The sequence below is a fragment of the Mesoplodon bidens genome (assembly GCF_964165515.1).
Source record: "Mesoplodon bidens genome assembly, chromosome: X".
Classification (NCBI taxonomy): domain Eukaryota; kingdom Metazoa; phylum Chordata; class Mammalia; order Artiodactyla; family Ziphiidae; genus Mesoplodon; species Mesoplodon bidens.
The window spans coordinates 8945115-8961083 of record NC_138163.1 but is presented as its reverse complement, the minus strand read 5'-3'; positions in this window follow the sequence as shown (position 1 = coordinate 8961083).

Genomic DNA, 15969 nt, shown 5'->3' with positions numbered 1-15969 from the left:
ATGGCTGAGTAATATTCCATTGTATATATGTGCCACATCTTCTTTATCCATTCATCCAATGATGGACACTTAGGTTGTTTCCAGCTCCGGGCTATTGTGAATAGAGCTGCAATGAACATTTTGGTACATGTCTCTTTTTGAATTATGGTTTTCTCAGGGTATATGCCTAGTAGTGGGATTGCTGGGTCATATGGTAGTTCTATTTTTAGTTTTTTAAGGAACCTCCATACTGTTCTCCATAGTGGCTGTACCAATTCACATTCCCACCAGCAGTGCAAGAGTGTAGGAACCTGCTTTGATTCATCTTTTTCCTCCATCAGCAAATACAAGCAGTTTATCTTCAAAATACATCCAGAACTAGCTACTTCTCACCACCTCCACCACTGCTATCAGAGCCCAGTCCAGCATCATCTCTTACCCGGGTGACTGGTCTCCTTGCTTTCACTCTAGCTCCACAGTCTATTGACACTTGTGTCAGATTGATACTTTTATCTCTCAAATCAAAACATGTCATCTCCACATTCTTAACTATTCTAAGTGGATGCCCACTACACTTGGAGTAAAATCCAAACTCACCATGAGCCATTCAACCCAACAGATCAAAGCATAACAGGGACTTAGGACTAAATATCTAGAGATCCTTCTTTTATTTTAATGCAGAATGAAGTCAGCTCTACCCAAAAGGAAAGTATAGCCTGCCCTGTGAATGGTAAGGTCATCACTAAAAATCTCTCAGACAGACACAAAAATGCAAAGCATTTGATCACTGCATTTGAGTAAGTAATGTTTGTGACAAGAAAAAAAAATTGAAAAGAATAGCAATCAAAAGAAATGTAATTGGATTAGATTTACCCATTGAAAGATAGGGACTATCACAACAGATTAAAATAACACAACATAGGAAAACAGTATGGAGGTTTCTCAAAAAACTAGACATAGAATCACTATTTCACCCAGCAATTCCACTCCTGGGTATATATTCCACCACCCCCAAAAAAAACCCCAAAAATACTAATTCAAAAAGATACATGCATCCCAATGTTCATAGCAGCATTATTGACAATTGCCAAGATATGGAAGCAACCTAAGTGTCCATCAACAGATGAATGGATAAACAAGATGTGGCGTATATATATGTGTGTGTATACACACACACACACACACACACACACACACATATATAGTGGAATACTACTCAGCCATAAAGAAGAAAGAAAATTTGCCATTTGCAAAAACATGCATGGACCTGGAGGGCATTATGCTAAGTAAAAAAGTCAGACAAACAAAGACAAATACTGTATGTTACCACTTACATGTGGAATCTAAAAAATACAACATACTAGTGAATATAACAAAAAGGAAATAGATTCAGAGATATAGAGAACAAACTAACTCCCAAAGGGGAGAGGGAAGTGGGGGAGGGCAATATAGGAGTAGGAGAGTAAGAGGTACCAACTCTTATGTATAAAATAAGCTACAAGGATATATTGTACAAAACAGGGAATATAGCCAATATTGTATAATAACTATAAATGAAGTATAACCTTTAAAAATTGTGAATCACTATATTGTACACCTGTAAGTTACATAATATTGTACATCAACTATACTTCAATAAAAGATAATTTAAAAAAGTAACACAATGGGAGAGGAACCAAGATGGCGGAGTAGAGGACGTGCTCTCACCCCCTCTTGCGAGAACACTAGAATCACAACTAACTGCTGGACAATCATTGACAGGAAGACACTGGAACTCACCAAAAAAGATACCCCACATCCAAAGACAAAGGAGAAGCCACACTAAGATGGTAGGAAGGGTGCAATCACAGTAAAATCAAATCCCATAACTGGTGGGTGGGTGACTCACAGACTTGAGAACACTTATACCACAGAAGTCCACCCACTGGACTGAAGGTTCTGAGCCCCACATCAGGCTTCCCAACCTGGGGGTCCGGCAACAGGAGGAGGAATTCTTAGAGAATCAGACTTTGAAGCCTAGTGGGAATTGATTACAGGACTTTGGCAGGACTGGGGGAAACAGAGACTCCACTCTTGGAGGGCACACACAAAGTAGTGTGTGCATCTGGACCCAGGGGAAGGAGCAGTGACGCCAGGGGAGACTGAACCAGACCTACCTGCTAGTGTTGGAGGGGCTCCTGCAGAGGCGGGGGGTGGCTGTGGCTCACCGTAGGGACAAGGACACTGGCAGCAGAAGTTCTGGGAAGTACTCCTTGGTGTGAGCCCTCCCAGAGTCTGCCATTAGCCCCAGCAAAGAGCCCAGGTATGCTCCAGTGTTGGGTTACCTCAGACCAAACAACCAACAGGGAGGGAACCCAGCCCCACCCATCAGCAGTCAAGTGGATTAAAGTTTTACTGAGCTCTGCCCACCAGAGCAACAGTCAGCTCTACCCACCACCAGTCCTTCCCATCAAGCTGCTTAGATAACCTCATCCACCAGAGGGCAGACAGCAGAAGCAAGAAGAACTACAATCCTGCAGCCTGTGGAACAAAAACCACATTCACAGAAGGAAAGACAAGATGAAAAGGCAGAGGGCTATGTACCAGATGAAGGAACAAGATAAAACCACAGAAAAACAACTAAATGAAGTGGAGATAGGAAACCTTCCAGAAAAAGAATTCAGAATAATGATAGTGAAGACAATCTAGGACCTTGGAAAAAGAATGGAGGCAAAGATCGAGAAGATGCAAGAAATGTTTAACAAAGACCTAGAAGAATTAAAGAACAAACAAACAGAGATGAACAATACAATAACTGAAATGAAAACTACACTAGAAGGAATCAATAGCAGAATAACTGAGGCAGAAGAACGGATAAGTGACCTGGAAGACAGAATGGTGGAATTCACTGCTGAGGAACAGAATAAAGAAAAAAGAATGAAAATAAATCAAGACAGCCTAAGAGACCTCTGAGACAACATTAAACGCAACAACATTCGCATTATAGGGGTCCCAGAAGGAGAAGAGAGAGGGAAAGGACCAGAGAAAATATTTGAAGAGATTATAGTTGAAAACTTCCCTAACATGGGAAAGGAAATAGCCACCCAAGTCCAGGAAGTGCAGTGAGTCCCATACAGGATAAACCCAAGGAGAAACACACCGAGACACATAGTAATCAAATTGGCAAAACTTAAAGACAAAGAAAAATTATTGAAAGCAGTAAGGGAAAAATGAAAAATAACATACAAGGGAACTCCCATAAGGTTAACAGCTGATTTCTCAGCAGAAACTCTACAAGCCAGAAGGGAGTGGCATAATATACTTAAAGTGATGAAAGGGAAGAACCTACAACCAAGATTACTCTACCCAGCAAGGATCTCATTCAGATTTGATGGAGAAATCAAAAGCTTTACAGACAAGCAAAGGCTAAGAGAATTCAGCATCACCAAACCAGTTCTACAACAAATGCTAAAGGAACTTCTCTAAGTGGGAAAAACAAGAGAAGAAAAAGACCTACAAAAACAAACCCATAACAATTAAGAAAATGGTCACAGGAACATACATATCAATAATTACCTTAAATGTGAATGGATTAAAAGCTCCAACCAAAAGACACAGGCTTGCTGAATGGATACAAAAACAAGACCCATATATATACTGTCTACAAGAGACCCACTTCAGACCTAGGGACACATACAGACTGAAAGTGAGGGGATGGAAAAAGATATTCCATGCAAATGGAAATCAAAAGAAAGCTGGAGTAGCTATACTTATATCAGATAAAATAGACTTTAAAATAAAGAAAGGTACAAGAGACAAGGAAGGACACTACATAATGACCAAGGGATCAATCCAAGAAGAAGATATAACAATTATAAATATATATGCACCCAACATAGGAGCACCTCAATACATACGGCAACTGCTAACAGCTATAAAAGAGGAAATTGACAGTAACACAATAATAGTGGGCGACTTTAGCACCTCACTTACACTAATGGACAGATCATCCAAAATGAAAATAAATAAGGAAACAGAAGCTTTAAATGACACAATAGACCAGATAGATTTAGTTGATATTTATAGGACATTCCATCCAAAAACAGCAGATTACACTTTCTTCTCAAGTGCACACAGAACACTCTCCAGGATAGAGCACATCTTGGGTCATAAATCAAGCCTCGGTAAATTTAAGAAAATTGAAATCATATCAAGCATCTTTTCTGACCACAATGCTATGAGATTAGAAATGAATTACAGGGAAAATAACGTGAAAAACACAAACACATGGAGGCTAAACAATACGTTACTGAATAACCAAGAGATCACTGAAGAAATCAAAGAGGAAATCAAAAAATACTCAGAGACAAATGACAATGAAAACATGACGATCCAAAACCTATGGGATGCAGCAAAAGCAGTTCTAAGAGGGAAGTTTCTAGCTATACAAGCCTACCTCAAGAAACAAGAAAAATCTCAAGTAAACAATCTAACCTTACACCTAAAGGAACTAGAGAAAGAAGAACAAACAAAGCCCAAAGTTAGCAGAAGGAAAGAAATCATAAAGATCAGAGCAGAAATATATGAAATAGAAACAAAGAAAACAATAGCAAGGATCAATAAAACTAAAAGCTGGTCCTTTGAGAAGATAAACAAAATTGATAAACCATTAGCCAGACTCATCAAGAGGTTGTTTGCTTTTTGTATTTGGTTTGTATTAGAAATCTATGACTATTCCCACTGCCACCCTTAAGTAAAATAAATCACCCTTAATAAAATAAAATAAATCTCATAAGTAAAAAAAAAAAAAAGAAAAAAAAATCAGGTGAAGACTGGGAGTGAGTGAAAGTATAGATGAAACAAGAATGGTAGAATGTCGATAATTGTTGAAGCTAGGAGATGGATATACCAGGGCTCATTATATTATTCTGTTTACTTTGTATATGCTTGAAAATCCCAAACTTAGAAGCTGAAAAACTAAAATCAAACTGTTTTGTGTAATAAGCTTCCAATTCCTTTGTGTAAAAGTTTATCGCTTCTTTTGTTTTACAGTGCTAATTATAAGAGCATTTGTGTCGTGTGAAGGCTGCATTATGAATTGCACACTAAGTCATCTTAGCAACCCTGATTATAACTGGGAACACAAAAATCTGGTTGTGGGAGGTGGGCAGTGAGAAAAATATTCCAGGAGTACATTTTAACCTGTCATTATGTAAAAATTGGTGAGAGCCATCCAGTTCTTAAGGAAAGTGGGACAGCAAGTATGACACAAACATGGCTCAAAGACATTTCCTGTCAAGCCAGTTGATTTTTCTCTTCTTCTACCAGATGGAAGCCCAGCAGAGACCATGGTGATCTGGATATTTAGACAGTGCCTCCTACGTTTTGTAATAGCTCTTGTTTCTTCCCTCAAAGGCTCTAAAGGTAGGAATTTGGGGGTGGGAATATGAGGTGGAAATTAAGTAAAAAAGTAAAGGAATTTGGAAAGTGGACACAGAGGTTAATTTCCATAATCCTATCACTCAAGGATCTAATTTATCATGTGGAAGTACATATGTCTTCTCACAGATGCCAGTGAACTTCCTGCCAGAACAGAAGCAAGAACCCTCTAGTAAGAATGTGTGGAATAACATGGAGATATCGAAAAGCATAAGATATATTCTGGGACTATTAATAGTCCAGATGGCCCAGATGCATGAAGCATGAGTAGGGAAATAACCGTTAATAAGTCTAAACAGCATAGGGAGACTTGTACTTACTATTAGGCACCCATTATCTCATTAGGAGAAAAATCATCCCAAAAGAATGAGGTTTTGGTTAATAGATTTGGTGTAAAAAAGCATACTTTTCTTCTCTCTTGCAAAATGAATTACATAAACTCAGTTCATTCATATAATATTGGGAGTTATCTTTTTCATAGAATAATAACAATAATACCAAATATAAAAGTAGAAGCAACTTGCATTTGCATGGCACTTTAGATGTGTCAAATAGTAATGGTAACATTTACGGACTGCATATTATATGCTAGGGACTGTGCTAGGTATGTCAGAAGACTGAACTCATTTGATCCTCACAGCAACGATAGCCCCATTTTATGGATGAAGAATCTGAGACACAGAGAGGTTAAGTAAACAGCATCATGCAGCTAGTGAGTGGCAGAGCTAGGATTTGAACCCAGGCAGTCTAGCTCCGAGCCTGTGCTGCATTATGCTGTCTTTCAAAGCTGACACGGTCTATTAGTTCTGTGGCTGCTGAAAAAATTATCACAAACTTAATGACTTAAAACAACACAGATTTATTACCTTACGGTTCCGAAGGTCAGAAGTCCTAAAATCAAGGCGTCAGCAGGGCTACATTCCTTTCTGGAGGCTCTAGGGAAGAACACGTTTCCTTGCCTTTTCCAGCTTCTAGAGGCTGCCCACATTCCTTGGCTTGTGGCCCACTTCATCCATCTTCAAACCCAGCATCTCTCTGACCCTTCTTCTGTTGTTACATCTCTTTCTTTGATCACAGCCAGGCAAGGTTTTCCACTTTTGAGGACGCCTGTGAGAAGATTGGATCCACCTGGATAATCCAGGATAATCTCCTGCCCTCAAGGCTCCTAAGCTTAATCACGTCTGCAAGCCTCCTTTGCCAGGTATGGTTGTCACAAGCTCCAAAGATTGGGACATGGACATCTTCTGGGGACCATTATTCTGCCTACAACACATGGTTTCTTCAAAGGTTTTTCACTTACATTGACTGATTTGATATCAACCATATGTGAAAGTGAAGTATGTATATTAACCCCATTTTCCATACAGAAAGACTATGTTTTGCCCCAAGGTCATAGAGCTAGAATTAGGGCCCTCTACAAATGGATCTCAAACTACCTTTCTAGTCTCATTTCATACAACTTCCCTCTACCTAATCTCTAGTCACAGTGAACTTTATTTTCCCCTCAAAAATGTCACACCGTTTGTAATTCAGTATTTGGATGTGTTGTCATACCCTCTGGGAGGGAGTCCTCACCATCTTGACTTGGCAAACTTTTACTCATCTTGTCATGTCCCACTTAGTGTTCTCTGCCAGGTGTTCCCACATCACCCAAGCAGTTAGTGGCAGGATTCTCACTGCCTTTGTCATACTCTTGCTATACACTAGCCACACATCATAACATATGTGAACACATGGTGTTAGGATGCAAATGATTCTAACTGCCTGATTTTGATGGAGATGCTACTAGGATTGACATCAGGAGACTAAAATGAGGATAACACACACACCCGTCCATAGAGAACCTGAGAACCTGTTGCATAACTCCTAGACTCCTCAGCCAGACCAGAGTTATAAAATGGGGCCAGAGAAGAGAAAGCTTCTATGAGGAGAGTAGTGAAAAGTTTCTTTAGAGGGAGTGGTAGCCGGGCTGTGAGTCCCCAACCTGGGGACGAAACTCCAAGTGCACCTTTGTTTTTTTTTTTTTTTGTTTTTTTTTTTTTGCGGTACGTGGGCCTCTCACTGTTGTGGCCTTTCCCATTGCGGAGCACAGGCTCCAGACGCGCAGGCTCAGCAGCCAAGGCTCACGGGCCTAGCCGCTCTGCGGCATGTGGGATCTTCCCAGACCGGGGCACGAACCTGTGTCCCCTGCATCGGCAGGCGGACTCTCAACCACTGCGCCACCAGGGAAGCCCCCAAGTGCACCTTTGGACAGTGTTTCCTTTAGTTGAGAGAGAGAGAGAGATGGCCCGTGCCTGACTCATGCCTGAGAAAGTTAAAGCCAACATTCATCCTGGGGGCTGACTCCTGCCTGGGACTCTAGGGGGCAAGAAAGTGCCTGACTCCTCTTTGATGGTAAAGCCAGAGATTGCACTGGGATTGGCTAGCACTTTCAGGGGTTGTCAAAGCAAGGGGATTTTCCCCATGAAGCACATGAAGTTCACCTGGTGAAACCTTATCATGACGTTGTCTTGAACCCTATCCAATACGGTTACCTGAGAGGTGAGAACACCATAGCAGAAAGAGGCTAGATGCCCAGGACCTGAAAAGTAACAGTGGTAGTTTGTTAGAATAATGGCCCCCAATGCATCACATCTGTCACCTTTCTCCTTTACAGTGTGACTCTACTACTCTTTCCATGATGAGGTGGAGTACATTTCCCCACCCCTTGAATCTAAGTAGCCTTTTAATTTTTTGGACCAATAATTGCAGCAGAAATGATATCATGAGACTTCTAAGGCTAGGCCTTGAGAGAACTTGCATCTCCTACTTTATCTTTCTTGGAACGCCTGTGTCATCAAGTAAAGAAGCCTACTGGAGGATGACAGATGGGTCATGTAAGCCCAGCCAAGAGTCAGCATCAAAGTGCCAGTCATACAAATGAGGCCATCAAAACTAGCCCCCCAGCTGACCTGTCAACTGACTGCAAACATGGGTGAGTGAGCCCAGCTGACATCACTTAAAATCGAATTGCCCAGCTGAGCCCAACCCAAACAGCCCGCCACAAACTGTGAGAAAATAAATGGTTTTTGCTGTAAGCCACTAAGTTTTGGGGTGGTCTGTGTTAATAGATAACTGATGCAAGCAACCATTTGAACTAGAGGTGCATCTGCTCGTGTAAGAAGAACTGTAAAAGAGGGGCTCAGCAGGAAACCTCCAAATAGCCCACAAAAGCACCCCCCAAGCTAATACCAATTTTAACCTTCTATACCAGACTCATCCAATAACACCAGCTTTTGCCATCTGCCATGCCTGGACAGCCAAGAGTATCATTACAGATTTATCTTCTTCCTGCCTCTATCTCCCTTCCCACTTCTACAGCAGTGTCTTAGTCTGTTCCAACTGCTATAACAAAAATACCAGAGACTGGGTGACTTATAAGCAACAGAAATTTATTCCTCACAGTTCTGGAGGCTAGAAGTCCAAGATCAGGGTGCTAGCAAGGTCAGATTCTGTGAGGGCCCTCTTCTGGGTTGCAGATGGCCATTGTCTCAAGTGTCCTCACATGGTGGAGAGGACAAGCGAGCTCTCTGGGGTTCCTTTTTTTTTTTTTGCGGTATGCGGGCCTCTCACTGCTGTGGCCTCTCCTGCCGCAGAGCACAGGCTCCGGACGTGTAGGCTCAGCAGCCATGGCTCACGGGCCCAGCCGCTCCGCGGCATGTGGGATCTTCCCGGACTGGGGCACGAACCTGTGTCCCCTGCATCGGCAGGCAGACTCTCAACCACTGCACCACCAGGGAAGCCCTTTGGGGTTTCTTTTATAAAGCACTGATCCCATTCATGAGGGCTCCACCTCATGACCTAATCACCTCCCAAAGGTCCCCATCTCCTAACACCATCACATTGGGGGGGTTAGGATTTCAACATATGAATTTTGGGGGCAAACGGTCAACCAGCATCAGCAAAATTTTAGTTTATTAAGAGTCTCAATTCAGCATTTAGAATAGACAAACCTGGGTTAAAAAACAAAAGCCAAAAAAACCCAAAACCAAAACCAAAAAAACCCCAATTCCCAACCCTCAACTTGGACCTGCTTTAGCTGGAAGCCTGCAGTGGGAAAGAGGAGCACGCTTCTCTGCTCTTTCACAGTTCACCTACTCTCCTACCTGTTTCTAAGAATAAGAAGAAATGTTCGCGGCTTGCTGGAGATTTTATACAAGGTTATGGGAAGTTTAAAGGGCCAGTAGAAGACAAAAATAAAGTCAGTTTAAAAAAAAACAAAAAACAATGTACAGGCTACTTAAAGAGACATGTTATAAGTAAAACAACACAAAGTTTGAAGATAAAGCAAAACTATGAAAAGGAAATACCAAAAAAGCTGCAAAAATATAAATACCAAATGCAAATAATTTATAGAAACAAAGACACAACATAATGATAAAAGGAACAATTCACTAAGAATTAATAGATTCATGCATGTTTATGTCCCTGACAGAATAGCCTAGTTTCCTAAAGATGGCCTGGTCTCTGTTTTCTGATAACATCACGTACTCTCTGTGACTCTCCAGACCTAGAGATCACACAGCTCCTGCCAATCTCTCAACTATTTCACCTTCCCATTTGGTTTCCTGGCATTAATATCACCTGTTAACTAATTCTCTGTATTAAATTTGCTCTTTGTGAAAGACTTCAAGTGATTTCTGTTTTCCTAGTTATACCATGACTGATACAATATATTGTTTTTCGAGCAAAAATAGAACACATACAAATTATGTCATGTCATGTCTCACAAAATGTTCTGGTTCTGTTCCATTTCCTCCCCCTCACCATTCATTCTCTGCTTTTCTCTCCTTTGTTCCATGTCCTAAGTGGTTAACCCCTACAAATTGCATTATCTGGACTCCTTAGACTCTGCCTTCCAGTTAGGTATGGCTAATGGGAGGGTCTACAGGAGACTGGAGAGCACAAAGAAGGAGAGGTCAAGGTAGTTTCCTCTTGCTCCCTCCCTGGCTGGATGGGTGCCATGGTTCTGGCATTAGCAGGGCCCTTCTATAACTTCAGCTTCTGCATCTGCATCTTCATACAGAGCATCCTTGTTTCCATTGCTCTACATCTCACTGGGTTCCCATAATACTGTTTCCTCTCTTTTTTCCTTAAAGCTTGGAGATCGTAATAGTCCTTTCTCACTGTTGACAGTCCCCAGCTGTTGTAACCTCCCCCAACATATTTGTAAATAAATTTTCATCACAATTCCAACTGAGTGTGCCTTCTCTTTCCTAGATCTTGAGTGCTGCTGAAGCTGATACACAAACTGAAACTGATACCTAAAGGAAGCTTTCACAATTTTCAAAAAATTAATATCAGACAGATGAAAATCTCATAAAACAATTAGATTAGAAATCAACAATAAAAGTTAAGTATATATATATGCAAAAACATACTCCTAAATAACTATTGAGATAAAGGAGAAAGCATAATGCAACTTATGACTAAATGGTAATAAAATTATTATGTATCAAATATTTTATAGTTATATTTGATGGTGTTTTATACAGATACCTTTTAGTTAGTTTTATCTATTTGTCTAATTATTTCTATTTGTCTAAACCATTCTTTCCTGCATCTCAGACCTTTCTTCAGGAGTCTATCTTTCTTCTTCCTGAATAATTTATTTAGAAGTTTCTTCAATGAAGGCCATTTTTAAGTATGTACTCTCAGTTTTGTTTATCTTAAATGTCTTAATTTTTCCCACACTCAAGACAGTTTGGCTAGGTATACATAATTCTATGTTGATGATTATTTTCTTTTAACTTTCTGAGAAATATTCCATATCATTTTCTTGGTAGTTGATTTTGAGTTCATTGTCTTTGGTTCTGTAGGTTCACAACAATGTGAATATTTCTTTTTATATCTCCTGCTGTATATACCTGGTATCTCCTATATTCAAGGATTCTAGACTTTCATCAGTTCTGAAAAATATTCAGGCCTTATAATCCTCAAAAATTACTCCTCTCTTCTCTTTATCCCATACTTCTTGGTCCTTGATTTGATAACATTAAAATATTTCTCTCATATAACAAAATGACAGCAGGTTAAATCTGCATGACAGGTAGATGGGTATTTCAGTATATTTGAACTATTTGATAATAAAAAAGAATAGCTGTCCATGGCTAAGGATTATCAAGTGCTTAAATGTTTCTGAACTGATGAACATAACACAAGAGCAGAAAATGTAAACAAACTTATTAAAAAGATAAAACCTAAACACTTTTCTTCCAAATCATTACAAGCATTTGAACTACTTCTGAAGACAAATTCAGCTCTATTAAAAAGCTATACACACGGAAACAAATGTTTGCTTTAGATGCTAAGGAAAGATTCCCTTGTTTCCCTGGAAAATTCTGGAATATATCTTGATTTTTAGTATTGGAGTCATGGAACACCTAGCAGTAAAGCATTACATCCTAGCTGACAATTTCATCCCCTTGTGGCTTGCCTCTCATACAGGAGGTTTTCATTTAGGTGTTATTGTTCAGCCAGCAGGGGTTGAAACTATACCTCATTCAACTCAACTCTATATTTCCAGTGTCCAACACGGAAGCTGACAGCAAAGAGGCACCTGATAAATGTTTAATGCAGTGCTTCTTAAGCTTTAATGAGCATTAAGAATTCCCTTGGAGAGACGGTTAAAACAGTTTCTTGGATCCCATCACAAGAAATTTGGATTCAGTGGTTCAGGTTGGGGAGCGTGAATTTGTATTTCTAATATGCTCCCAAGTGAAGCCTATGCTGCTGGTCTGAGGACCACACTATGAGTAATACTGGTTTAATGAATGAAAAATGTATGTGAAGATATGTTGATTGGGGAAAACACTGAAATTTACTCATGGTATTATCTGATTCTTTTTTTGAGTGATTTATATAACGAGTATTCTGCTTTTCCTTCTTATGGAGAGGCCCTTAAGGTGATGAAACTCTCACAATCTTGCTCATGACTGACTTTTCAAGCCACACCAACCTACTCTACTTTCACCTAACTCACATGCACCTCCACACCCAAGTGCCATCATGTATGCTTTTTACCCTCTGTCTTGAAAGTCCTACTTTCAATCAAACCTTCATCCTTCAAGGCTTAGCTCAAACATTTCAAGTCTTTCATAATCCTCCCTCCTCCATCCCAAATTTGAATCACAATTTTTCACCTCTGCTATACCCCCAGAGAACTCATATCTTTGCTACCATCCAAATTATAGTAGGAGTGCTCACTGATGTCCCTGTCCATCCAGTTTTGTGCTTATCCTCCAGTACTGAACCCATCCTCCAATACTGTACACAACATACATCACAGAACCTAGCACATGGTAGATGGTTAATAAATGCTGGTTGAACTAGAACAAAGAGAAATGGCAATTTCTAGTACATGTTAATTTAGCATTAAAATTCTGATATAGCAAACAGTATTTTCATGGTGATGTCCATGAGACAGTGTGATCCTATGTTCACGTTCATGCCTGCTATCCCAGCATCATTATTAAGACATACCGCTTTCACACTCAAAAGGATCTAGGAGGGTAAATTATATGGTTACTTTATCATTAGCCCAGGTATACTTCTTAAGGTTCATTTATAGCAGGATCTGGCAAAATGTTGCCTCTGGCTTTCATTTTACCCCACTGGTCTCATCATATAGCCAGTCAGATGTCATTTGATACACATCAGATTCAAATGGACAAATTACAAAGTTCATTTTCCCATTTTAAAAACCATTTCTCACTTACCTTCTTAATGTGAAAAAGATGGAGCTTATGAGGAAGAGGTTTCACAAGATCAATCCAAGCAACTATGTGCCACATATCCTTGAACAACTTAGCAGACTTGCAAAATAAAAAGTGCTATTCATGAGAGGGAAAAAAATGGTACCTGACATCCAGAAAGGGATTAAGCCAACCATTCATTTTTAATACAGATTTCTAAAAGCAGACATGAGAATTACTATTTATTTTATCAGCTAAAAAGAGCACCATATGGAAAAATATTAACAAAATATGTGACAAGGCATGGCATTTGACAACTTTGAAATAATCTATAGTTATGTAATTTTAAATGATAAGCATATTAGCTTGGCTACTAATTGAGATTTTTTTGCACAACAAAATAATGAATAAAGCGGCATAATATAATGTGGCATAATAAAAATAATACATCCTTAGAGTCAAGCAGATTTAGGTTTAAATTTCAGTTTTGCCACTTACTAGCTGTGTGGCCTCTGAGCCCCACTTTCTTCATCTATAAATATAGAATAACAGTACCTAACAAACAGCGTGGCTGAAAAGAATAAATGAGATTATATTTACTTGGAATATAGCACGTAGGAAGTATTCAGTGAATACCTATTATTTTATTGATTTTCAAAAACACAGAGTATTGTACAGATGCACAGAATTAAAACAAAGTTTTAAAATTCATACCAATTTTTTAAAATATAGTAACTTATGGTGTTTTCAATAGTCTCCTAGCTGTTCTTGGTGGGAGACAATGATAATGGAATAATTAAGCTTATTATAATTTCTAGTTTTATTTCACAACAGCCACAACCACCCAGTAAAAATGCAACTTGAAACGTTGATGAATTGTGTTGACTTGAAACAAACAGACTGCCAGACATTTCTCTAACAAAGATAAGTTTATTCGGGGTCAGCAGAGAATGATAATTTGGGGTCTGCAATCATGATAAGCCACATACAAGACCCCACATAGCAAGGGAAGGGGAGTACGTTTTTTATTATTATTGAAGTGCAGTTGATTTTCAATGTTGTGTTAATTTCTGCTGTACAGCAAAGTGATTCAGTTGTAAATATATATACATTCTTTTTTATATTCTTTTCTGTCATGGTTTATCACAGGATATTGAATATAGTTCCCTGTACTATACAGTAGAACCTTGTTTATCCATTCTATATATAAGTTTTCATCTGCTAGCCCCCAAACTCCCAAGCCATCCCTCCCCCCTCTCCCCCCTTGGCAACCACAAGTCTACTCTCTATGTCAGTGAGACTGTTTCTGTTTCGTAGATACATTCATTTGTGCCATATTTTAGATTCCGCATGTAAGTGATATCATATGGTATTTGTCTTTCTCTTTCTGACTTACTTCACCTAGTATGATAATCTCTAGGTTCATCCATGTTTCTGCAAATGGCATTGTTTCTTTGCTGAGTGAGAATACTTTGGTAGAGAGGAAAAGGAAGTTAGCAAGGCTATAGTAAACAAGGAATCTATGGCTTTTCCTTGGCTGGGTCATTGCCAGGAAAGAAGAGGAGTCTTTCTTCTTCTTGTTGAGCTTTGCTGTCATTGCAGGGCAAGAGACCTCCCTCTTCTGGTCTCCCAATTCTATTTAATTGAGGTTTCTGTTTATTAAATTTTTACATGTCCCCCTTTTGATCAAGATCTTTCTTTGAAACCATCACTGATCTAGTTAGGTTTTCTAGTTGCAGTGGCTTTTTATCCCTCAATGTTAGAGGTCTTTCCTTTCCTGGGTGCAGTATCTCACGTCGTAGGGAAAATGCACAGATTGGAAACCTATCAAGGTCACATTTGAGTAACAAGGAGGGGTAGGATGGAGAATTTTTAGGCACTTTTTATCTAAAGTCCATATGTTGTCAAGATCATAGACATTGGAAATCATGTGAAGTGTTATGTCATCATCAAAGGTTTGGCAACAAACTTCCACAGGTCTTGTCCAAAAATCTTGGGAAAGCTGTCTCAACAGATGACATCAGCTTCAATTCCAGGAAATCTTTACTTTCAAGTCACCAGGTGATGTGCATGTCCAGTCAGAGTTTAGCACTTTCTTTAGGTGTGTCACATGAATCCAAGATCTATTTCTTGGAGTTTGACAGCTCAAAGGTTGATTAGCAGTACTTGTTGGGGGCCTTTCCAGCTGAGGTGAAGAGAGTTCTTCTGGAGGTGTCTTTTCCAATAGATGAAATCACCAGGTTGTCAGGTGTGATGCTTAAGGTCTATGTCTCCCAAGGGTACACTGTGAAGACTGCTCTACCAAAACATGATTATTTTTAATGGAAGCAATTAGGCCTTTGCAACATTGTAGTATATCTCCTTTTATCGGTTGTGGGTCAAAAGAAGTAGAACCCAAGTGCGTCGGGCATCCTGTCACTACCTCAAAGGGTGAGAGTCTATAAGTTCCAAAAGGGGTGGATCTGAGATTTAGAAAAACCAATGGCAATGCTTTTCGCCAAGGTATTTGGAGAGCCTCTACAAATTTTGCCAATTGAGTCTTAATACTGCTGTTAGTACATTCGACTAAACAGAGGATTGAGGATGGTAAGCACAGTGAAAGTGTTGTAAAACCAGTCAAACAGCACAGACTTGTCGAAGAACCTAACCAGTAAAATGGGTGCCCAATAACTATGAAGTTCAAGAGGAGTTTCCCAGGTAGGGAAAATCTTTTCCAAAAGAACTTTAACCAGCATTGGTAGTATAGTGGTAAGCATAGCTGCCTTCCAAAAGAACTTTAGCCACAGAAGAGGCAGTAGCCTGTCTGTAAGGGAGGGCTTCAGTCCAGTGTAAAAACATA